At 36.6% G+C, this 25,316-nt stretch overlaps 2 pseudogenes; both read right to left on the bottom strand.

Annotated features, from left to right (window-relative positions):
• Positions 1–974: 974 nt before the first annotated feature.
• Positions 975–1,804, bottom strand: LOC128579645 (CAP-Gly domain-containing linker protein 1-like; annotated as a pseudogene).
• A 4,482-nt stretch (positions 1,805–6,286) lies between these two features.
• LOC128579646 (succinyl-CoA:3-ketoacid coenzyme A transferase 1, mitochondrial-like) lies at positions 6,287–8,371 on the bottom strand (annotated as a pseudogene).
• Positions 8,372–25,316: the final 16,945 nt, after the last annotated feature.

Here is a 25,316-nt window from a genome sequence, read left to right as displayed (position 1 = left end):
AGAAATAAAAAGAAATCTGGAGGTATCACGTTGCCAAATTTTAGGTTATACTCCAAGTCTATTGTGATTAAAACAGCATGGTACTGGCAGAAAAATAGAGATGTAGATATATGGACTAGCATAGAGTATCTATAAAGGAACCCAGACACATTGTCATTTTTCCTTTGATAAGTGACAGATGGTGAAGGATATTCAGTTCTTTCCCACTTCAAAACAACCACAGCTCAACCTCAGAGAGACCCTAGGTGGACAGCCCATGTCTAGAGTTCTCAACAGATTGATCTGGACAGTACAATCACTGCCTGGTAGGGAGAGATCAAAGGGTCTCTTAATTCCTAGATAGTAGAAATCCACAGACATTTACAGCCAACATACACAAGAGGATGGAGACTGCCCCCTCCTGTGTATGACCAATTCTGAAAAGATCACTAGCCACAGTTGGGACTAAGGAATCAGCACCTCCAGCCTTGTAAGTCTGAACTGGAAATCAGTTCATTTACCCTTCAAAGTCCAAACATGGTGTCAGTGCCCAGCCCTTTAAAGTCCAAACCAGGCATCAATGACTGCACCCTTTGAGAGTCCATACTCCCACAGGCAAAAGTCCCAACCAGGAGTCAAGGGCTTCACCCTTGAATGTCCAAATCACAGTCAGCACCCCCACCCATTAAACTCCCAATCTGAAGATTTTTACTTTGATAATATCCAAGTAATGTATTTTTGGTGTTGCTTCAATTGCCTGGAGGGGTCCCCTCATAAAGGATACTGCCAGGTGAATTTCTTCAAGGGTTTGCCCTGCACTCTCTCAAAGTATCTTTATAGTGTGATGTCTTACGTTTAAATCTTTTACCTAGATTTGTTGATGGCATCAAAAATTAACATATGAGTTCTCCTGAAGTCTGTACACACAATGCTGGTATTAAATTGCTTAAACACTAGCACGCCTGAAAAAGCCAAGTTCTTGACTTGAGGCTTCATCAGAAGGTCTTGTCGTCATTGCAGTTGGCTGCCCAGTGGCCAAACATCTCTCAGATCTCACAGTACGGGCGTTCCTCACTCTGACTGCCATGGTGTGTAGAGTGGGGAGGGTCATCAGACATCTGTGTCTGGGTAGGACAATCCTCTGTGTCATGCAGCTCAAAGCAGTCACAAATGTCACAGAAGAGGCAAGACTTCTTCTTAGACTGTTTCTCCTGGTCATCACTGTCATAATTGTTGAGCTCATCCCCATTCCCATTGAGGGCTGCTTCTGACATCATCTCTACCTTCATCTTGAGATCTTGATTCTTCCTTTGAAGGTCCACTATTACTGAATTTAGGAAATCAATCTGACTCTCCTGGGCTCTTTCATCCTCTTCTGCCTGAGTATCAGTATTACCTGAGGAGCTGTTGAGCTGCCTCTTATTTTCTTTGAGTTGAAGCTCCAAGTTCTTTACCTTGAGCTCAAGCTTCACCTTATCAGGCTCTAGAGACTGAACAACTGATTGCAAGGACTTAGCAGAGGCGTTTTCTCTCCTGAGCACTGTGACCTCATTTCTCAGTTTTTCCAGCTCTGCATCCTTTTCTGTGAGTAAGGCACTAGTTATACTGATGGATTTTTGCAAGGAGGCTTTTTCTTCATCTGCATCTTTTATGTACTTGGTTCTCTTTTTTTCATTTCTAACAACTGATTATTGAGCACAGATCTTTCCTCTTCCAGCTTTCGATGACTTGTGACTTCGTCTCTGCTTCTCCCCAGCTCCTCGGCAAGTTTAATGTTCTCTTCTTGCAATGCTGACTTCTGTGTACAGACTTCAGGAGAACTCATATGTTATTTTTTGCTGCCATCAACAAATCTAAGAAAATATTTTGATCTTCACAAATCACACTTTAGTCTCCCCTTATAAGTTAGATTGATAAATTAAATAATTAGTAGGTGAGTTTTCACCTCTTATTTTGTTTTCTTAAGTTTGAAGACATTGCACCAGATGCCATTACATTCTTTGTCCCTCATAAAAAAAATCCCTACCCATACAATACCTTATTTAAAGTAACTAAATTATGCCGTTACTTTTCGTATTTGCACTAAAATGTTTCCAGGCTGCATTTGTATATTTAGGTATTTGGTTAAGCTTTGACACTGGAATGAGTTGAAAAAATGTGCCATTTTGCATTTTAATCTACTCATTTAAAAGTATTTTATTCAAAGAAATATCTGAGCTTTTTTGCACTACCTGTTATCAGTAGTGCATTTATTTCAGGCTTTATAATACTTAGGTGTGATTATAAAATCATGAAACAGGTAAAGGGAGGGGGAAGCCCCCAACTGCTGCGGGGACATTTTATAATCTATATGCTGCATCCGCTTTCTATACTGTGTTTTGTTTATTGCTTTTGCATAATTTTAGCTTATAGATATATGTATATATATTTTTAAAAGCTATATTTTGGGAAAAACCATATACAATGTGTCTTTCTTTTCAGGTATTTACCTTTATGAAAATGAAAACACTTAAAACGATCATCTGAACATAAAAGACTAGTCCAAAAAATAGCATCATAAGGCTTTGCAATTATATTTTCCTTTTGTTTTCATTTTGTTTCTTTACCAAATTCTAATAACTGGAAGAAGTTTCTCCAATACATTTTTCCTTCTCTAGCAGATATCCCCAGCAATAAATTAATTTAATAATAAGCCAGTATAAAAAACCTAAATTAACCAGTTAATCTATAATCTTCCTTTACAATTTTAACTGTTTTTAGATGAATGTATGATGAGAAATTCAATGTTAATAATTTTGGATTTTCTTATCACAAAAAATAAAATGAAGGACCTCAACCAACAGAACAGTCTGTCAGCCAGTTTGAATCTATTTATCTTCATTTGAATGTCTTTTAGAATATGTAAAAAGTAATAAAATGCATCTTCCATGCTACATGTATAGTAAGAACTTCTATAATTGTATATATGCTTTTGATGTATTTTCCCCTGAAGATTATCAACTGTGTTTGACAAGTGAATATTAAGTTAATCTGTTAACAATTGAAATTTGGGGTTATAAACATAATAGGAGTTGTTTCACAAACAGAAAACATGTAAAACAGTATTGAAATTTGAGAAAAGAAGTGTTCTGTATCTACTTTAATAAACGGTTATGGTAAAAAAAAAAAAAAAATCTTTTACCTAGTAAGATTCAATTTTTGTTAATGGTGAAAGGTGTGGATCCAGTTTCAGTCTTCTACATGTTGCCAGCCAATTACCAGCACCATTTGTTAAATAGGGAATCTTTGCCCCAATTTAAATTTTTGATAAGCTTATCAAAGATCAAATAACAATAGTATCTGGGTTCATTTCTTGGTTCTCTATTCTGTTCTATATAGCTACCTCTCCATTTTTGTGCCAGTACTATGCTGTTTTGATCACTATAGATTTATAGTATAGTCTGAAATATGATAGCATGATTCCTCCTGATTTGTTTTTATTTCTGAATAGTGTCTTGGCTATTAGATTTTTTTTCTGATTCCATATAAAATTAGGTACTATTTTTCCAGATCTTTAACGTATGAAAGTGGTGCTTTAACAGGGATTGCATTAAATTTGTATATTGCTTTGGATAAAATGTACATTTTAACAAAGTTGATTCTTCCAAGCCATGAGCATGGGGTATGTTTTTCCATTTGTTAACGTCTTCAGTTAGTTCTTTTCTCAGAGTTTCATAGTTCTCTTTATAGAGATCTTTCACATCCTTTGTTATGAATTTCCAAATATTTCATCTTTGGCACTACTGTAAAAGGAATAGAGTCCTTGACTGTTTTTTTCAGCTTGACTATTACTGGTATATATAAAAGCTACTGATTTGTGAGCATGGTTTTTGTATCCTGAGACACTGTTATATTCCTTGATCACTTCTAAGAGTTTTGCAGTTGAGTCCCTGGGGTTTTCCAGGTATAAAATCATATTATCTGTGAAGAGTGAAAGTTTGATCTCTGAGCTTCTGCACAGCTATGAACACAGCAAGTAAAGCAAGCAGACAGCCCTCAGAATGAGAGAAGATATTTGCAGGTTATTTTTCTGACAAAGGCTTAATAACCAGAATCCACAAAGAACTTAAAATTATTAAGAAGAAAAGAACAAGTGATCCAATTTCATTGTGGGCAAGAGAATTGAACAGAAGCTTCTCTGAAGAAGACAAGCATGTGACCTACAGACACATGAAAATCTGCTCATCATCTTTAATCATCAGAGAAATGAAAATCAAAACCCCTTTGAGATATCATCTAACTTCAGTAAGAGTAGCCCACATCGCAAAATCAACAAACTACACGTTAGTGTGGATGTGGAAAGAAGGGAACACTTCTGCATTGCTGGTGGGAATGGAGGCTAATATGTTACTTTTGGAAAGAAGTTTGGAGAACACTTAAGGAACTAAAAGTAGACCTGCAATTCCATCCTGCAGTTCCTCTACTAGGTATATATCCAAAAGACTAAAAGTAATTTTACAACAAAGATATTTGCATCAGATTGTTTATTGTGGCTCAATTCATAATTGGCAACTCATGGAAGAAGCTCAAGTGCCTTTGAATGGATTAATAAATTGTGGTATCTGTATATCCTGGAATATTATGCAGCCTTTAAAAAGATGGAGACTTTACCCCTTTTATGTTTACATGGATGGAGCTGGAACATATTCTTCTTAGTAAAGTATCTCAAGAATGTAAAAAAAAAAGTATCCAATGTACTCAGTACTATTATGAAACCAATTTATAATCACGCACATTTTCATATGAAAGACAAAACAGAAATATAGCCCAGGATGAAGGAGGGGAAGGGAAAGGGTGGTTGGAGGGTGGGAGGGTAAAACAGTGAGACCTCGTCTATCATGCATATTGCAAGGGTACATATCAAACCCATTAAGTGTAGAGTACAAATGTCTTACCACAATAATTAAGTGAAGTGAAGGCTTTGTTAACAAGTTTTATGTAAGGATTCTAAATTGTATATAAAATCAGCACATTATATCCCATTAATGCATTAATGTATACAGTTATGATTTAATAAAAATAAAGAAGGGGAAAATTTAAAATAAATAAAGTCCCAATTAGGTAGTAATGGCTCTGTCTTAACAGGGGTCAGTACCTCTGCACCAGCATCAGTGGCTCCACCCTTAAAGTCTGAAAAGAGGTTAGTGCTACTGCCCTCAGTGCAATGTCGCATGCATTTCTTTCTCCCAAATGTCCCTCTCTTCCCATTCCTCTCTGCCTCTACTGAAGTCACTGTTTCCCAGCTTCTATCCATATAATGAATGCCCAGACCACCAAGGGAATGGCCACACACTCTGAGCTCTGCAGGAGGTAGACCTTCAGACTGCCAGACAAGGGGGAAAGCTTGGAATGAAAGTTCAGAATTGCAGGGAGAGTATTTATTTTCATGCTGAGCAGGATAATGCCTAGGCTTATGGGGGGGCCACTCTGGAGGAGGAAGAGGCCCAGTATTTAGCAGCTCTCACTCTCACTCAGGGGGTAAAATGAGAGGTCTTTTGTCCCCTTCTCACTTGCAGAGAAAACAATGCAGCATGCCTCCTGCTTTGGGGAGGAGACTCTTTTTCTCCTGGCAACAGGCTTTCTACCTGGAATTTGTTCATTAGCACCTCTTTCTTGGAATCACAGGTTTACACAGCTGGTATCATGTGTGCTTGTCTATTTTTTTTCCTATCTCAGCTCCCCTCTTTCAGTTTCAGAGGCCAAATCTGTCCAGAATCTCCCCTTCTGGTCAGGAGCCTCTGGGGAAACTTGCCTCTAGTGGGCCATCTTCCTGCCCACCTCTGTCGAGTACTTTTAAGAGAATAAATTTTAAATGGCTGCATAAAGCCTGAAATATTAGAAGAAAACTAATCAGGTACTGCTCGTTAGTATACAGTAAACCTTTCTAGTTTTTAGCCTTCTTCCTCTAGGCTGCCTGGAGCAGTTGAAACCTTAAATACAAAGGGTTTAAAATGAAAAACATCCAGCCTGGGACAGGTGTCCACATTTCAGTTTGTGATCTGTTTCACTGCAAGAGTTTTGCTGAAAGTGAAAAAGTCATACCTGGTGCTCTTCTGTGTGTCTTCCCGTCAGGCCTTCCTAGAGCCCAGAGTTAGCCCTTTCTTCTTGTCCTCATGGAACACAGCTTGTGTGTGAATCCAGATTTAAGCCTTAAAATAATTATGGTCTTCAGTTGATTGATGCTTTCCTCCAGGAACAAGACATCACTGGGACCGATGAACTTGCATTCTTGGATTGTTTGATGGATTCACAGATAACCTGGGTGATATTACTTTTCAGTAATAATGCAGTTGACACACTGCTTTCCAGTCAGTGGTAAGGTACATTTCTTCATGTTTTTATGTACATTTTCTTTTTCTGAATGCTCTTTGGTGACCACCACTTTGGTTTTGGCACTGGATGCTAAATCCATAGCACCACCATTCCTTTTATCATCTTCCCAGAAATTGTCCAGTTAGCCAGGTCACTTTATCTGGAAACCTGCATTGTTCCTATCATTGTTAGATTGACATTTCCCCCTCTAATCATTGCAAATGATTCATGGCTGGAGAAAAAAGACATGTTAATATGCTGTTTAGGATATTGCATCCTCATTGATAAGTGACATATGTTTGTAATTTCCCTCTTATAATAATATATTTTCTCCAATTTTATTTATTTTTTTTTGTAGAGACAGAGTCTCACCTTATCACCCTCGGTAGAGTGCCGTGGCGTCACACAGCTCACAGCAACCTCCAAATCCTTGGGCTTAGGCGAATCTCTTGACTCAGCCTCCCAAGTATGTGGGACTACAGGCGCCCGCCACAACGCCCGGCTATTTTTTTGTTGCAGTTTGGCCGGGGCCGGGTTTGAACCCGCCACCCTCGGCATATGGGGCCGGCGCCCTACCCGCTGAGCCACAGGCGCCGCCCTATTTTCTCCAATTTTAATATCAGGTGTACACAGATCAAGTAGAATGATCTTGAAGTATTTTTTCTTTTTCTATCATCTATAAGATTTGGCATGATCTGTTTTTCGAAATTATCTTTTACTTTTATTTATAAATATCAGTTGTCTATTTTTTGAGACTTAAAAAAAATAATAAATTAACTAATGATTCCATCCTGAATCTGAGTCAAAGCATTCTATTATAGACATACTCTTATCCGACAATGTGAATGTTACTTTCTTTGCATTATTATCATTATTGCTTAATATTTTGATGTAGCAATTGTCTGATTTCTTTTCTGAATGTATTTATGTTCATTCATTGTTTACGAGGTTTTTGTTTCTAGTCCTTATCTTAAACATTGTTATTGTTATTAAATTTTAAGCCTTTTTAATTTTGTGAAGGCAAAAAAATGGAAACCTAATAAACACATGTATATTATGTAAAAATAAACAAATAAAAAAAGAATAACAGCTGTTTCCCTGCCTGCATTGATTAGATCTTCATTGGCTTCGTGTTGTATTGGATATGGACCATGCCATCCTCAAACTCAAGAGCTGCCCACTCGATGATATGTTCCCTTATATCATCTCCAGGTTTCCCAAATTTGGCTTTTCCATTTACATCTTTGTGAATTGATAAACACTCAATTATTTTCTCATTGTTTTTTCCCTTTATAAGGTGAGATACCTAAATCTGAGGAATATGAATGTCTTCTGGAGCAAATGTGCCAATATCCACAATTTCTCCAACCTCTACCACTGTTATTGCTGCAGCTTTGCTCATTGGAAAATTGAAATTCCTCCTGATTTTCCTGAAAATTACATTTCCTGCTCATTCTGCTTTCCAGGCTTTCACCAAAGCTAAAGCCCCTGTAATTGCTTCCTCCACAGTAAAGCACTGACCACTGAACTCCCTCACCTCTCTTGACCTGCTGGCAGTGATGATGCTGAAATCTTTTTTGTATTTGATTGGAATCCTCCTTCTTATACCAGGATCCCATACTTTGTGCTGGTGTTAAATACAGAAACCCCAGCCCCACCTGCAGGAATCTTCCCTGCAAGTGCACGCTGAGGTGTCAGCTCTACTTCTAATTCACCAGATAAGTACTGTCATTCCAATTCTGCGTTTTCTCCCCACTGGAGTAGACCATACATTTTATCTGCTTGTATCGAAGTCCAAAGTTGTCAACCTTTGCATGGTTGCTAACTGCAGCTAGTCCTTTTACTCCAGTAAGGTTCTCTGGAATTCCACACAGACCAAAACCACCAATCAGAACTGTTGCACCATTGGGTTTGTGTTTTACAGCTTCCACTGGAGTACTGGTAGAAAAATTGCAAACACGTCCCTGGGACCAGGCACTCCAGAGGCATGGGAAGAGGCACAGAACCACAGCCCACAGGAGAGTAGTTTTAAGGCAGCCATCTGTGAGCTGGAGCACGTCTGAGTATGTCAGTGTGCCTGGCCCAGGTTGCCGCCAAGTCACTGGGAAGGAACCGCCTACCAGGTGCTTGAATGTGCATCCAGTAACATCCTTGAGGCTGCCTGTACAAAGGGCCAGCCACACACTGCCTGCTGCTGGTTTATAAATAAGTGAGGCTGGGAGGGGTCCTCACTGGGGAGTGGAGGCTCTTGTCACAGTGTGGGCTGGTTGCAAAGGTTCATGGCCTCATAGTGGCCGGTTACTCTCCTGGATCTTGATGTGTTTGAGGCAGCTGTGCTGAAGTGCCCTTGGCCCTGCAGCCCCTAGGCCAGCCTTTCAGCTTTGATGGGGTGCAAATGGCCATCTTCCACTAGGTCAGCAATGATCCTTGGCCTGGGGTTCAGTGTCCTCCAGGGATGGGGTGGGGGTGTCCTGAGGGGCTTGCTACTTTTCCAAGCCATTGTGCTGTGAATGTGTGAGCTGAGGAGGGAGCATGCTTTTCTTCCCATGCCAGTGCAGCATTTTCAATTCTCAAGTTGACCTAATTTTTATAGACTGGACATGTACCACACGGACATACTGGTACAGTAGGCCAAGTGCCTTATGCTGACCATCTCTATATGCTGCCCAGTTTGCTATAGTCCCTTGGCTGGTCAACTTACAAAGGTTCTATAGTAGTTAAAGTGAACACACTGCCTGAAGGAATTTACATGTTCAAAGCAATCCCTATAAAAATATCAATGTCCTTGTTCATGGAATTAGAAAAAGCAATTCTTAAGTTCATAAGGAACCAAAGAAGACAGAAAAGACAAAGCAATCTTCAACAAAAAGAAAAAAATTTGGAGGCATCACATTGCCTGACTTCAAATTATACTAGAAGGATATAGTGGCCAAAACACTATGGGACAGTGCATATAAAAATAGTCATGTAGATCAATGAAACATCATGGTGAACGCAGAAATTAAGCCACATACAGCTAACTGATCTTTGACAAAATTGACAAGAAGAAACACTAAGGAATATTTGACACTCTTTCAACACATGGTGTAGGAAAATTGAATTCTCATATGGAAAAGAATGAAGTTAGACCTATGTCCCCACCATATACAAAAATAAATGAATTAAACACTTGAATGGGAGACATGAAATTATAAAAATGGGAGAATAAAACCTGGGAAAACTTTTCTGGATGTTAGTCTAGGCAAATAATTCATGATTAAGACCTCAAAAGCACAGGCAATAAACAAAAATTTTAAAGTGAGACTTAATGAAACGATGAAGCTGCACAGCAAAAGAAATGATCAACCTAATTAACAGAAAACCTACAGAATAGAAGAAAACATTTGCAAACTATACATCTGACAGTGAACAAATATCCAGAATATACAAGGAACTCGAACAACTTGACAACAACAGAAAACTGTTACCCCCATTTAAACCCAGCCCTGGCCAAAAACTGCAAAAAAAATTAAAAAATAATAATAATAAATAAAAAAAGACAAAAGATTAACATGCCAGTGAAAATTTAGAGTAAAAAGAACTCTTATATACCATTGGTGGGAATGAAAATTATTGTAACCTTTATGGAAAACAGTATGGAGATTTCACAAGGAACCAAATTAGAACTACTGTATGATATAGCAATCCCACTTTGGGGTTCCTTTGTCTTTTTATTAGATCATAACTGTGTACATTACTGCATTTATGGGGTACAATGTGCTGATTTTATATATCGTTTGGAATATTTACATCAAACTGGTTAACATAGAGTTCACCTCACTTATTTAATTTTTGTGATTAGACATTTATACTTTACTATTATTTGGCATGTACCCTTGCAATATGCACAGTATGTGAGGTCCCACCAATTACCTCCTGCCACCTATCCACCCCACCCCCTACCCTCGCCCTCCTCTTCTCTCCTTCTTTCTGGACCACAATTGTGTTTTATCTTTTGTTTGAAAGTGTGGGTGATTATATATTGATTTCATTATAGTATTGAATACATTTTTTTTTTGTTTGTTTGTTTTTGGTCCATTCTTGAGATATTTTACTGAGAAGAATATGATCCAGATCCATCCCTGTAAACATAAACCTGGTAAAGCCTCCATCTTTTTAATGGCTGCATAATATTCCCTGGTATACATATATCATAATCCACTTTTGGGTGTCTTCCCAAAGAAAAAGAAACCAATACATTAAAAGGACACCTGCGCTAATATGTTTATCCAACATATTGCCATTATAGTAGCAAAAATATGGAATCAACTAGAGTGTGCATCAATGGCAGATTGGATAAAGAATATGTGGGGTATATAAACAATGGAATAATATTGAGATGTAAAAAAAAAAAAAGAAATCATGTCTTTTTCAGCCATATAGATGAAATGCAGGCCATTACCTTAAGTGAAACAACTCAGACACAGAAAGACAAATCCTGTATGTTCTCACTTGTTAAGTGAGAGCTGAATAATACATGTACACAGGAGCAGAGTGTGGAACAATGGATTTTGGAAGGGGGAGGAAGGTGGAGGATAGGAGGTTGCTTAGTGGGTACAATGTGCATTGCTTCAGTGACATGTATATGGAAAGCCCTGACTTCACCACAATGCATTATGTCTATGTAACACAATTGTACTTATACCCCATGAATCATACAAATAACAATAAGTGGGAAAGAGTTAAAAATACAGTAAAATTGAAAAAGAAGACATACTGACTTCTTCAGTTCTATACTCACCATAGGTGAGATAGGCCTAAAGCCGTCAGAATCAGTATCCTGAGCAAAATGTCAATTCTAGCATAAATCCAAGGAAAAAAGCCTCAATAGAAGATAAAGAGCTTTATGCAGATCTTTGTAAGTTGATTAGTGAGTGCTCTCCTTCTTGCATTTGAAATTAGTATGTTTCCCACAGTGTTTGCCAAGTCCCTTTAGCCAGATGTTATAAATTACCTATATGGCTGCTCCCCTTGTGCTTCCCATTGTGCAGACCTCCCTGAAGTGGGGTTTCCTTGTCCTTATTCCCTCAGATAGGCAATATTCCAGACTTAGGTGCAATAAAATCCTAACCTGAAAGAAGGTCTAACGGGGTTTAAATTTGTCGAGTCTCAAAAATGAGGTTGTCAGTTGGAAAAAAAATAGATGAAATAACCATGCGATTAAACTATGAGTCTCTTACACATACACCAATGGTTTCACTGATTGTGAATTAAGACTTTCTGAAGACTCCCAATTATTAAAAATAAAACTTCATACCTTGTATTTTTGGCCAGGGCCAGGTTTGAACCCACCACCTCTCGCATACATGGGGGCCGCACCCTACTCCTTTGAGCCACAGGCACTGCCCTCATGCCTTACATCTTTTATCAGATTCCCAATGGTTGGAATTTATTTCCTTCCAACCTCAAAAACATGATCTTTTAGTATGATTCCAATTTGCTGGTCATTGTGTACATTCATCTCTCTCATACGAGACCATATGAGTATGTGTATAGACATGGTCTTAATTTCTTTTCACATTACAAACAAAATAATGGCAGCATACACATCTGCCTTTCAAAATTTCTGAGTAGAAGATGATGGAGGTTGACATATTTGGACATTAGCTCTTTTTTTGTTTCCAGATACAAGGCAAAAATAAAAATGGATGGCTTTCAAAATGATTTTTGAGCTAGTAACTTGATAATTTAACATGTATCTAACTTAAGTATATCACACACAAGTGTGCATAATTTATAAATATAAAACAGTGAATTTTTAAAAGAAAACATTCAGAAAACCCTTTACTATTGTCTCATATGTCTGCATGTGATCATTATCCCCTTTCTAAACTTTAAACATTTTACATTACTTCTATTGCCATAAATTATCTTTGCCTATTTTGAAACTTTACATAAGTTGAGTTACAGGAAGTACTCTTTTATATAAGGCCACTTATAATCAACTTCACATTTATAGAGGTTTTTTTTTTTTTTGTATGTTACATGTAGAAATGGTATATTGATATTTTTACTGTAAAATGGTATTAAAATTTGTTTCTATGACTGTACCATGATTTCATTTATCTTTGGCTTTCTCAGTAAGCGGGCTGAGAAATAAAGGCTTCAAATATACATATATACATATACATAATATTTCTTTTACTTTTTAAAGAAAAAACTAAGAATTTTCTATGCAGATCTCAGTTTTCAATGCCTTGATTAAAAGGAATCCACAGACTAAATAAAGAACTTTGATAGCTAACATTTTAAACATTAATAAAGGTTTATTTCTAGTTCTGAAAGAGCAAAATTATTGAGTGAAGTCATCAAATACAGAAGTGAATGTCAATGTAACAATAATTGAATGGGAGTAAATTAAAAATAAAAGATTTAAAGACACAACAGAAAAACAAGCTCCTTTCACTTAACTCCATCTCTATCAAAACAAGAAAAAAAAAACACATCTCAACCAAAGGTGTTGAATTCCAAATGTAGTATTTTCTCTTAATATAAAATGATAATTTGAAGAATTATCCTACACTTCATTCTGCCTCTTGTCTGGGCAACATTTCAGAGTGGAAGAGAAAGACTTCAGTTCTTACAAGGCCAGGCCCGTGCTTGATTCGTCTCTATAACTCCATTATCTACCACAGCGTCTTTGCCAGAGTGTTCAATAAATGCTCTGAGTGAAGAAAAAAAGTGTGTATGTGTGTGGATATATATATATATATGTATCTCCATATATATATACACACACACACACATATATATATACTTACATATTTTTTCCTTAAACATGCACATACATACTAGGGAAAAACTGATATAAGTATTTAAGCGTCTACTGTCAGCAATGGATACAAGACAATCTGCTTTTTATATTACTATAAAATTCTACTAATTCAGTATTAATCTGAATTTTAGTTATAATCTAATGATATTTGATATTTCACTCCATGTGGATCTCATTATAATTTAATAATTTTAGATTTTAAAATGAATGAGAATGCTTTAAGCACCTGTTTTTCTTATTATAGCTACTACCTGATCAGATCTGAAATTATTCTGGCTAGAATACAGTATATATAAACAAACATGTATTTGAGTGAGCCCTACAAACACTCATAGGTAGTTTAAAATTATTAATGGAACAGGCCCATTTAGGTTTGGTGGACATAGATAAATTCTAGCACCATAATATTTATATTTTGAAGGGAAGAGAATTAGTACTATGTACCAGGCATTCAACACACAAAAATAGAATTGTGTTAGCCTTCGTGTCTCATGTTCCATAATCACTTTACTTATTTACTCTTCTAGACCTATTTAGAAAGCTCAATGTTTAACTGCCCCTTGAAACCAGCAAAAGCAAAAAGAAAACTTTAAGACCACCATAAAATCTAAAATACAGTAAATAAGTACTATAGTAATACTCTTCTAATAACATGAGGACTACTAAGATAATTTTCAGATTTAAATGAGAAATTTCATTCTAAGATGAGGATAGAAAGGGAGAATACAAAACGCAATTATTAAAAAAAATGGACCTTGATTCAGATATAATTGTTCTTTCAACAAGATCTGGACACTTTAATTTAAAATTAACTAATAAATCTCAAATCTGTATTGTTTTTAAGATTATTTTGTTTAAAAATAACACATTGCAGACTTGGTTCCTCCCCCTCTGCTGGAAGCTCCAGTGCTTTGTATTCCTTCTGTATTCCTTCTTTTTTTTTTATTATTATTAGATCATAGCTGTGTACAGTAATACGATCATGGGGCACCATACACTGGTTTTATAAACAGTTCGACTCATTTTCATCACACTGGTTAACATAGATGTTGGCGTGGATGTGGAGAAAAGGGAACATTTCTACACTGCTGGTAGGAATGCAAATTAATACATTCCTTTTGGAAAGATGTTTGGAGAACACTTAGAGATCTAAAAATAGATCTGCCATTCAATCCTATAATTCGTCTACTAGGTATATACCCAGAAGACCAAAAATCACATTATAACAAAGATATTTGTTCCAGAATGTTTACTGCAGCCCGATTCACAATTGTTAAGTCATGGAAAAAGCCCAAGTTCCCATCGATCTACGAATGGATCAATAAATTGTGGTACATGTACACCATGGAATATTATGTAGCTTTAAAGAAAGATGGAGACTTTACCTCTTTCATGTTTACATGGATGGAGCTGGAACATATTCTTCTTAGTAAAGCATCTCAAGAATAGAAGAAAATGTATCCAATGTACTCTGTATTCCTTTCTATCTAACAAATCCTATCTTAAAACTGAAAAAAGAAATAACACATTTTAGAATTAAAATTCCCATTGTGCTAAAAGGGAGATTGGGAAGGCCCTGAGAGGCCAACTAAGGTCTGTACAACTGGATAGAAGAAGAAATTGGGTTGACTCACCAAGCTCTGTCTCCTTAAGCTGGACCCTGGCTTTGCACAGGCCTGTGCCAGGCACTGTGGGGGAGCTATGCCTCATCATAGGGGTGGAGGCTGAGCAATCAGCAGCCCAGAAACCTTTCAGAAGTATTTTCTGAAAAGGAAGCCCAGGAAACGGACCCCTAGAGGTGACGTCACTTCCTAGGCAATAGACCCCAGCAGAATCTGCAACCTTGGGAACCAGAAACTCACATTCCAGAGACAGCTCCCTCCCAGCTCCTTTGGCAGTTGTCGTCCAAGGGATGTTACTGCTCTTTCCTGACTGCCCAAAGCCCTGGGCTCAGGAAGCCCTGATGGGAGTCTTTTCTAACACTGAAGGTCGTGGCTCAGCTCGCACCCCTGACATCTCAGATATTTTGGCAGATAGGGCCCAAGATAACACAGGATGGCCCAGGGCAGGCCAGGACAGATGAGACCACCTCTCTGATCTCACCTGGGAAGTCCCATCACATTTCCCTGTGAGAAGAAGTGGCCATAGGTGTAGCTGGTCCTAGGTGTGAATGGGCAGTTGGGGTTAGGGCCCTCGTGGCCCATCATGCTCGTGCCCAGTCATGGCTGGCAGGTAGGGGTGCTGGGTGCTGCTCTTCAGCCCTAATGCTCTTTCTGAGCCCTCACAGTCTTATTTTAATTCATTCTGGGTTGGATATCAGTACAGACTCAAATCTGTCTGTGATCTGCAGAGCAAAGGGTAACATGTGCAGAAGCAGCAGGAATGAAAAAAAAAAGGGGGGGAAGAAGAAGAAAGAAGGAAGAAGGAGAAATACCGGCAGACAGGGCCATCACTGTCATGCCTCCTGGACCAGCTGCAGGTCATCGTGCTTGCACAGCTCCAGGCAGGAGACTGTGCAGGAGCTGACTAGGGGGTCACCATCACCCACAGCATCTCCCTGGGTGACAGTCAGGTACACCACACAGCCACCAGGAGTCAGCTCTGGCTCAGCCTCCTGCCAGATGCTATCCTGGAGATCTTAGTAACTCCAAGGTGTGGGGGAGTGAGGAGAATGTAACTAAATGTGTATTGTTCATTTGCATTCATTTTGAAAAGGAAACAAACAAACAAACAACAACAACAAAAAGACACAGGGCAGGAACTACAGGAAAGCCATCTTAGGGGTGGTTTTATTTTATTTTATTTTTATTTTTATTTTTTATTAAATCATAGCTGTGTACATTAATGTGATCATGGGGCACCATACACTAGTTTCATAGACCATTTGACATTTTTTCTTCGCACTGGTTAACATAGCCTTCCTGGCATTTTCTTAGTTATTGTGCTAAGACATTTACATTCCACATTTACTAAGTTTCACATATACCCTTGTAAGATGCACTGCAGGGAGGTTTCATTTTAAAAATAAAGACATCAAGTTAAAGGGATTGGAAGGGAAAGTAGCAGTGAGGGGCTAGGAAAGATGACACAATCAGTAATATTTTCCTACAGAGCAGGAAAGAGGGGAATATAGTTGGACAAAATCAAAGAGACAAGCTTTCAACTTAAAGAGATTTGTCCCTCGTGGGATTTACTCCAATGATATTTGTTGACTTTGTGACAGTAACTTGAAGCATTTCTTTAAATCACCAGGGTAGTAAGAGGTGAATCCACTTGAAAAAATTCATGGGGAATGTGAGAATTTACAAGATTCAAAAGTCTTGGGGCAACATCTGAAATTTTTATGAAGATAACAAGACATGTTAGGACACCAAATAAGTTTAAAGGTCATTGGGTGACTTGTGATGCTATAACTAAAACTGGCTGACATTCTAATGATGTTCTGTGACACAGCCATGGGAAGGGTGACATTTGGAGTCAGTTGGGACTGGAATCCTGATCACTGGAAATGGTGAAAATTGGAGAGGCATGATAATTTTGTTCTTCTACGTGTATGTCAGATGCATGTGAACCTGAGCAGAGCTGGGGGTAATGTGAGAGTGGTGGAGACACTACTCTGGTGGGGGCACATGGGCATCAGGAGTGACCATGTGAGGATGTATTGATGAGACAGGGTCTCTGATGGTTCATTTCAGAAGAGACACATTCAGGTCATACTTCTACTCAGTATCTGTTCCCTAAAATATGTGAGTGTGGATCTGAAATTTTGGGATGATAGAGCTAAGTTTATATTCTAGGTCTGTTACTGTCTAACATGAAACTTTGTTATATACACCTTCTGAATATTATTGACATAAAATGTTAAATGGATATCTAATTCATAACTGACCAGGTTATTATAAGGATTAATAAGAAAATGGATACATACCAGTCATAGTTTCTCAACTGATATCACTGGAATTATTTTCTCCATTTGGAACCTTGGAGTCAAAGGGTTATCATCCAAACCCTGCTCATGATACATTATTATTTCTTCCTTCATGCTATATATCTCATAATTAACACTGTTTCATAAAGGACTTCAGATATCAAAAATCTATTCATAAACATAAATTGTGAAATGAGGTAATAATCCTACTAACAGTCTTTTCCAGCTCTTCCAGTAGGAAGAGCTATATAAGTCAGTGCATAAAATAAAAAAAAAATATTTGTTTGATGATACTGTAATGATTGTAATAAATCAAAACATCGACAATGGCCACAGTACTGGTAAACCAAAATAATGTCTGTTTAAATTTGAATCTATCATGGGCACTTGATTACTCCCTTGACTTGGCAATTATGAATTGGGCTGCAATAAACATTTGGCCATGGAATACCATGCAGCCATAAAAAGATGGTGGCATCACATGTTTTATGTTTACCTGATGGAGCTGGAACATACTCATCTTAGTAAAGTATCTCAAGAATGGAAAAAAGGTATCCAACGTATTCAATATTACTATGAAATCAGTATATAATAACCTACACATTCATAGGTATAGAAGGCACCTGTGAGAAATACTTTGGCAATAAGAGATTGGGGAAGGATTTAACATCATTGGGTCTCATTAGTGAGATGCACGAGAGCATGAAAGAATGCACATCATTGGTTAGATGTGCATAGGCGACCATAGGATTACTTCTATAAATAGCTTCAGGAGAAGTTAGCAAGGGCTCGTCCTTTGGCTCCTATTCTTGCTCAGAGGATGGCTGATCGGTGCTCTCCTACTAAGACTGCTGCTGAGATGCTCACTTCTGCTAATATTGACTGTGACTTCTAAGGTGCTTTGGCACTCAAGACCTGAACAAGACTTACACTGAGTAAACTGGCACAGCAACCCACATCCAGACACTTAAGTGGGCTGGCTGGAGACCTAGGGTCTCGGCTCCTATGGCCCTAGGTTGGGACGAAGACACGGCATCTTGGGCTCCAACATATAGGATTGGTAAAACATAACTATAGTCCAGAAAGAAGGAGGGAAGAGGAAAGAGAGGGGAGGGGTGAGGAGGCTGGGAGGAAGAAGGGTTTTTGGGGGATCCAACCTAATGTGCACAAGGCAATGATACATTTCTATACTATTAAGAATAGAGTATGAATGTTTTTGCCACAACAAATAAGTAAGCAAGGAGACAGTTATGTTAATCAGTTAGATGTAAGCATTCCAAATTGTATATCAAATCAGCACATTGTACCCTGTAAATGCATTAATGTACACAGTTATGATTTAATAAAGAATTTTAAAAAATAAATTTGAATCTATTACTACATATTATACTAGCTATAAAATACAAATAACCTAACTCTCAACTCCACTGAAATATCAATGACAACTTGGTGGTTTGGTTGCTAAGCAGCCGGCATGAGGGCAGTTTGTATATGGAAACGCAGCAATACTGGCTTCAACTGCAAAATTCACTGAATAGTTAATAGGCCAAGAAACATTATTTAAAACATAAATAAATTTTTATTATAAAGATATGGTATAAATTATTTTCTTTTCACAAAGATTCTCCCATGTGATACATTGAATGAAAAACAGTACACCATTTAAACAGCCCAGTAAGAACATTTTATTATCTTTCTGATTATGGAACTTTTTTCTGTAAAATTTGTATATATTCTCATGTGCTTTTCCAACTAGAACTTGGTTTACATTTAACACATCATATGATTAAAGGAGAAGATATGTCGAATCCAGATGCATATTCAGAAACAGCTAGGAAATAAAAAAGAATTTTTGACTAAAAGATTTCATAATTAACTGAGTATAAGTCAGTAAAGAAGAATTAAGAAGTTATCCAATATTACAGAGGATTAAAACTATATCTGCACAGTTATGTTAATAATGAAAAATTATCAAGAATAATATGCCTAATGCTACATATTAATTATAAATTAATTATCACTGTGGTTAAATTATCAGTTTCTCCTTTTCTCATTCTTCATTCATCTATTCTACAGTCCTATGCTAAGGTACTGTGGCAAGCATTGAAATTACAAGATATAATATAGTCCATCCCTCAACAAATGTCTACAATAACCTGAAAAATGAGACAGGCCATTTCCAGAGTCACAGACACCATGACAGGCACAAATCAGGACAGTACTGAAACATGCACACAGAAGCCATCCTAGTTTTGTGTCAGCATTATAGGCTTTTTGGTGGAGACAATATGTAGGTTGCCTGAAGGACAATGGTGAGGAAGAAGCTAACGCATACAGCTGATGGGGGTGGGGAAAGAACATGAGGAATCCTAAGTGGTTTAGTTGAGCCAGTTGCTAGAAGACAGGGGCAGAGCACAGTAAGTCCTAAGAGATAAAGCTGAATAACTTCACATAAACCAAATTGATTTAAGTATTTTTATTCCCATGCTAAGGAATTTGGTACTTTTCCTAAGGGCAAAAGAAAACTAATGACAAGTGAATGACCAGACATTGAAAATGTCACCTGTCAAGTGACTGCTAATGAGCTATAATGGCTTGACTAAGTGTTACTACATGTGTCTGGGGACTTTGGCCTTAAATCACTAGGTAAACCTGAGAAGTTGGTGAGTCCTTTGCTTTCCAGGAATAGCTTCAGTGTGCTGAGAATCCCTCAGAAATGGCAGAAGTGAAGGAAGTGTAAAGCCAGAGAAGAAGATGCATAGCCTTCCCTCCCAAGATGTTTAAAGCTGTGAAACATGATGCATTAAACGAAGCATGTGTACACTCTTCATGATGAGTGTCTATGTGTTCACAGTTTTCAGTAGATGTGTGTGAGAAAAAAAAAAATGTAATGTAGTATCCTTTGACCACACAATAAAGAGTGGTGCCACTTGCTCTATCAAGTTCATTTCAGAAATCAATAATTAATCTTAACTTAATTCATAAATATTGGCAACATATCCTAGATCTGAAATAAGACAAATATTATTTATAATGTTTAATTTAAACAAGATATATTATCATGGGAATGACATATTTCTTACAAAATGCGTCCTTTAAACAAAAAATTTAGAAACTAGATCTGACGAGCATTTTTAAATAAAAGAATAATCACATGAATGAAAATAAATTCCAGCTTATTTTAAGTTTACGTACTAGAGAACATCAAAATGTAATGCTATTTATAATAATCTGATAAAATACAATTACCATAGGTTTACTATTGAATATACATCATTTCAGAGCCCTGATTTTTCTATTTATTAATATAAAGGTCAAACAACTCAAGTCATATTTTGTAATCTATGTATTTTTTTGTTAATTCTCAGCAAAACTCTGTTATTTATAAAAGTTGAATCAGTTTTTTCACTTTAGTTGATTTTCTCTTAAAAATGATCTTTGCACTCTCCAGTTTTAGAAAATTAGAATTTTAAGTATGTTCAAAGCTAATAACTTTTCATCTCAGAATCTTAAACATATACATGAAGTGGCATTGTCGTAATGTCCTATCCAAATTCTACTGACAAAAGATTAAGTGTAAATATTATGCCATCTGTGCTATTATTAACCTTTCCTTATTCATACAGATACAAAAACTTCAGAAAATTTGCTTGAAGAAAAGAATAAATACAGGTTAAAGCTCATTTTCAAACTTAGTTTCTTTGATTCAAGACTTTGTGTAACAGGATTAGACGCAAAAGTATAAATAACTTGTTAATCATAACTTTGTTTTTTTCAGAAATAACTACCATTTTTTAATATTAGATTAATTACAGTTGTTAGGTAAATTATTAAATGTGTGAAACAAACTATATTGCAAGTGTCTCCATCTTGAGTATTCTTATTTAACTCTTGTATAAAATGTGTTCTCTTACTAAGTGCCAAAAATAGGATCTCAAATACTCTACTGAATATAGTTAATGTTTTGTGTTGATAATATAATATCCAAGGGATTTATAAATTATAGACATAAAGTCAATTTTTTTGAAATGTTATAAAACATTTTGTAGAGATTGGGGGTCTCACTATCTTGTGCAAACTAGACTCAAACTCCTGGCCTCAAGTGATCAACCCACCTTGGCTTCCAAAAGTGTTGGAATCACAGGCCACTTTGCCCACACGAGATAAGTTAAAATGGTTTCCTAATATTTTCATAGATTGTTTTCCATAACATTTCTGTGATAATATTATTGACAGGATTATAAAATACATAATGAAACCATACTAACTAGGTCTTATAAAAGTAAAACTTTAATACCAAATATAAAGAGAAGCTTTTACAGAATGAATACTCACATTACCATCAATAAAGACTATGTAAAATGTACATCCTTACATGACTTGAATTAAGGAACTACTAGTGTAATCTTATTAGCTTTCCCCAGGGAGCTCTTCTTTTAAATATTCGCTACATACGTGTGGATTTTTTTTAACTCCTTTATGCCTGATTCACAAACTGTTTTATATACATTTTACTCATATAAAAATGAAATACTCTTCTCAACAGATTGCTTACTTCTGTGCTAAAGGAGTGTTTTCTCTAGATGGAGAATACTTTTTATATAACATATTTAAGGAGAGGTCATCTTTCCTCCTAACTCTTAGCACGTGGTCGAAGTAGTTGCTCTTATTCCAACCCTGGAATCAGTTCTCTTCCTGCCTCTCATTGGCTTTTGAATACTTTCCCACATAAGTGATGGCAAGGGCAACTGTCCTTGGGAAAGAGACACCAGGTCAGATGTGAGAGCTCACAGGGAAAGAGACAGACCCAGGCCAAAGGGAAGGAGCATCTCTGGGAGGGCAACTAAAAGCTTCAAGAAAGATCTTGATTTTTTCATATTTTATGTATTTTTTTATTAAATCATAACTATGTACATTTATGGGGCACAGTGTGCTAATTTGATATAAAATATGGAATGCTTACATCATACTGATTAACATAACCATCACCTCAATTATAAATTGTCAGTCCAATTCATAATTGCCAAGTCATGGAAGCAACCCAAATGCCCATTAACCCAGAAACAGATTAACAAATTGTGGTATATGTACGTTATGGAATAAGATCTTGATCTATGATGACTCCACTCTTGCACTAGATGATGGGAGGCTGCAGTTATTTTGTCTGTATTCACAAGTGAAAATTGTCAAATATTAAAGGACTTTTAAAAAGTCTCTCTCACTTTATTTATTTATTTATTTTTTTGTAGAGACAGAGTCTCACTGTACTGCCCTCAGTAGAGTGCCATGACATCACAGGACTCACAGCAACCTCTAGCTCTTGGGCTTAAGCGATTCTCTTGCCTCAGCCTCCCGAGCAGCTGGACTACAGGTGCCCGCCACAACACCCGGCTATTTTTTGGTTGCTGTTTGGCCGGGGCTGGGTTTGAACCCGCCACCCTCGTTATATGGGGCTGGCGCCTTACTCACTGAGCCACAGGCGCTGCCCTCTCTCACTTTATTTTTATGTTCCTATTAAGTCATGTATTTTTCCTCATACTTCTCTTAATAGAAATGCAGAATCATTGTCCCCAAGTGAATTATTTAATACAGTGCCTGGTACAGATGACAAAAGTAAAAGGGGGAGAAAAATATCTCGGTGACATTGATCACTGACAAGGTACCACCAATGGTTTGTGAAGTGTGTAGAGCAATATCTTAGGAAAAACTGATGACTGCCAGAGGAAATAAAAAAGCTTAATGAACTGCTAATATTTTCATACATAATACTAAGTCAAAAGCTATCTTAGCTCCCTATGGAGTACAATGCACCAATGATTTGTAGGAAAAGCACTGCCCCTACTCCATGTTCTTTCTGTTTATTTGCAGGTGGAGATTAGGTTTCAGGTGGCAGGGGTAGCTTGAAGTCCAATATTAATATGAGGAGCACATTTGCAACTTTGTTTCTAATTTTTCATTCTTAAATATAGGAATATTGTAATATTATATACAGAACACAAATGTATCAGCAAATTTTAGCTAATTAAGAAGATTCTCTCATAACTGGTAACTTACAATCTATGTCCCAGGGAAATCTAAGTGTCTAGAGAGAACACTGCAGGATTAAGAGTCAAGGAAGTCACACCTAGAGAGGCACCATGCCTCCTTTAGCCAGACGACTGTGTTTCTGTTTTGTATAATATGGTTTCATGCATTTTTTAAAGAAAATTTATATTTGTAAAAAAATTCCAAAAACCCATAAAACTCATTAATGTAATCAACCCCCTAAATTCATATTAGAGGCAACAGTGGGTCAGAGAGATTGTAGTTTGTCTAAAGTCAAAAAGGAAATTAGCTTCAGCCCGGGAATGGGCTTTAGGTCACCTTCTTGAACGTGGAGTTCTTTTTCAGCTACTTTCTGCACATTGATAAAACCACACAGATTTTTAAATATAACTCAGAGAAAATGCAAGGAATATACACATTTAAAATAAACATTCCTTTCCTTCCGAAAAATTATGGGAGAATATTTCCTCCAAAATCTTCCCTTTCACTGCATCTGTACTTATACATTCTTTCATCAATATTCTATAAAATGATACATTATCTGACTTTCCTGGTAAGAGCCAATGAGGACATTTTATATTTGCAGAGTATTTAACACTCATTTTCTTTTTATATCCAGTAGTTCAATTTCATGACTCGGAAGTACGTAGACCCTGATCATCTCATGTTTTTTTTTGTAAAAAAACAAACACTAAGTAAGCCAAATAATGAAGAAAAATTTGTAAGCTAGTATTTTGCCATTTAAGTATTAAAATCATCATGAAAATTAGTTGCTATTTGTTTTTGTTCAAACAAATGTTTTATGTTTTTTTGTAAATTCTTTTTGAGACAGGGCCATGCTATATTGCTCAGGTTGGAGTGCAGTGGCTATACACAGGGATGATCACCGCACGCCACAGCTTGAACTGCTTGGGCTCTAGAGCTCATCCTGCCTCAGACTCCCACAGGAATGTGTTCCTGTGAATGGCCTTTGTAATGTCCCCCAGAGTAAAAATGGCCAAATATTAGATAAGCAATTTAAATCGGACAACACAGTTGAAGTAACTTTTTCTTTATGGCCTCTACAATTGACACAGCTTGTCATCATCAGATCTACTTTGAGATTTGCAGAAATGAATTCTTACTATGAATAAAATAAAATGGCTATAATACCAGGTTCTTGTTACATCTCCAAGAGAAATGGGAACCATGTGTTCCTTTACAAGAAATTCTGAGTAGGAGGAATTAATTGATTCTCTTTGGTTGTCATTGCTATTTACACATCTTTGATACTTTTGCCATCTTGGTCTTCGATCATTCAAGCAATGGTCAAATAGAGAGGCATGAGTAAACTTCATTTTAAAAGCTCAATTAGTTGCTTGATTTCACTATTTAAAAAGTATAATACAATTGCCCAGAAAGCTATACATTTTATGAAACTTGATACAAAACCACCATAAGTTCAATGGTAATTAAGGACATATGGTTATGTAATAAAGTAAAAAAAAAAGAAATTAATTAGAAACAGAAATTAATATTTCTTTTTATTACAGGCTTATTTAATTCATAAAAAGTGTCTATGTTGGATTCCTATAGGTAGTAAACATCCTATGTGGTTAAAGTTTTGGATGGCAATCATTCCCTTGTGATTAGGGGTGGAACACTTTAGATGGTGCAGGAAACCTTGAAGTGTTATGAAACACAGTCACAGTGAAATCAATTACAAAGTAACTCAGAGCACCTATGGGTATTCATTCGATTATTAGGCAATAATGTTCAATGCCCGAAATGTAACTTAAATATAGCTTTTTAGAAAATGTAAAATGCATACAGTAATGCATTTATGGGGTACAGTGCGCTGATTTCATACACAATTTGGAATGCTTACATCATACAGGTTAAGATCTATCTCTTTATGATTTAATAAAAAATTAAAAAATAAAAAATGTAAAATGCATCAGTTTAGTTATATTTATCCCATCAAGATAACAAATGGGTATCTGTTGAAAATGAGAGCACCAGGGACTTAAAATAAAATTTCTGTTTCTTTTCTTAATTAAGGTAGATAATTATGATCTTTGCTTAACATGTTAAGTCAATTAAACAACTCAGCATTTCAACAAATTAAAAAGAAAAGTTACGTCAGAAATTTGAAACTCAAAAGAAAAAAGATAACATTACTAACTTTGGTTAGGTAGTTCACTAGGCTGTTATCTGAAA

Source organism: Nycticebus coucang, unplaced genomic scaffold, assembly GCF_027406575.1.
Source record: "Nycticebus coucang isolate mNycCou1 unplaced genomic scaffold, mNycCou1.pri scaffold_102, whole genome shotgun sequence".
In the NCBI taxonomy this organism is placed as follows: domain Eukaryota; kingdom Metazoa; phylum Chordata; class Mammalia; order Primates; family Lorisidae; genus Nycticebus; species Nycticebus coucang.
The sequence above is the reverse complement of the archived record's forward strand: the minus strand, read 5'-3'. Positions and strand labels throughout refer to the sequence as shown.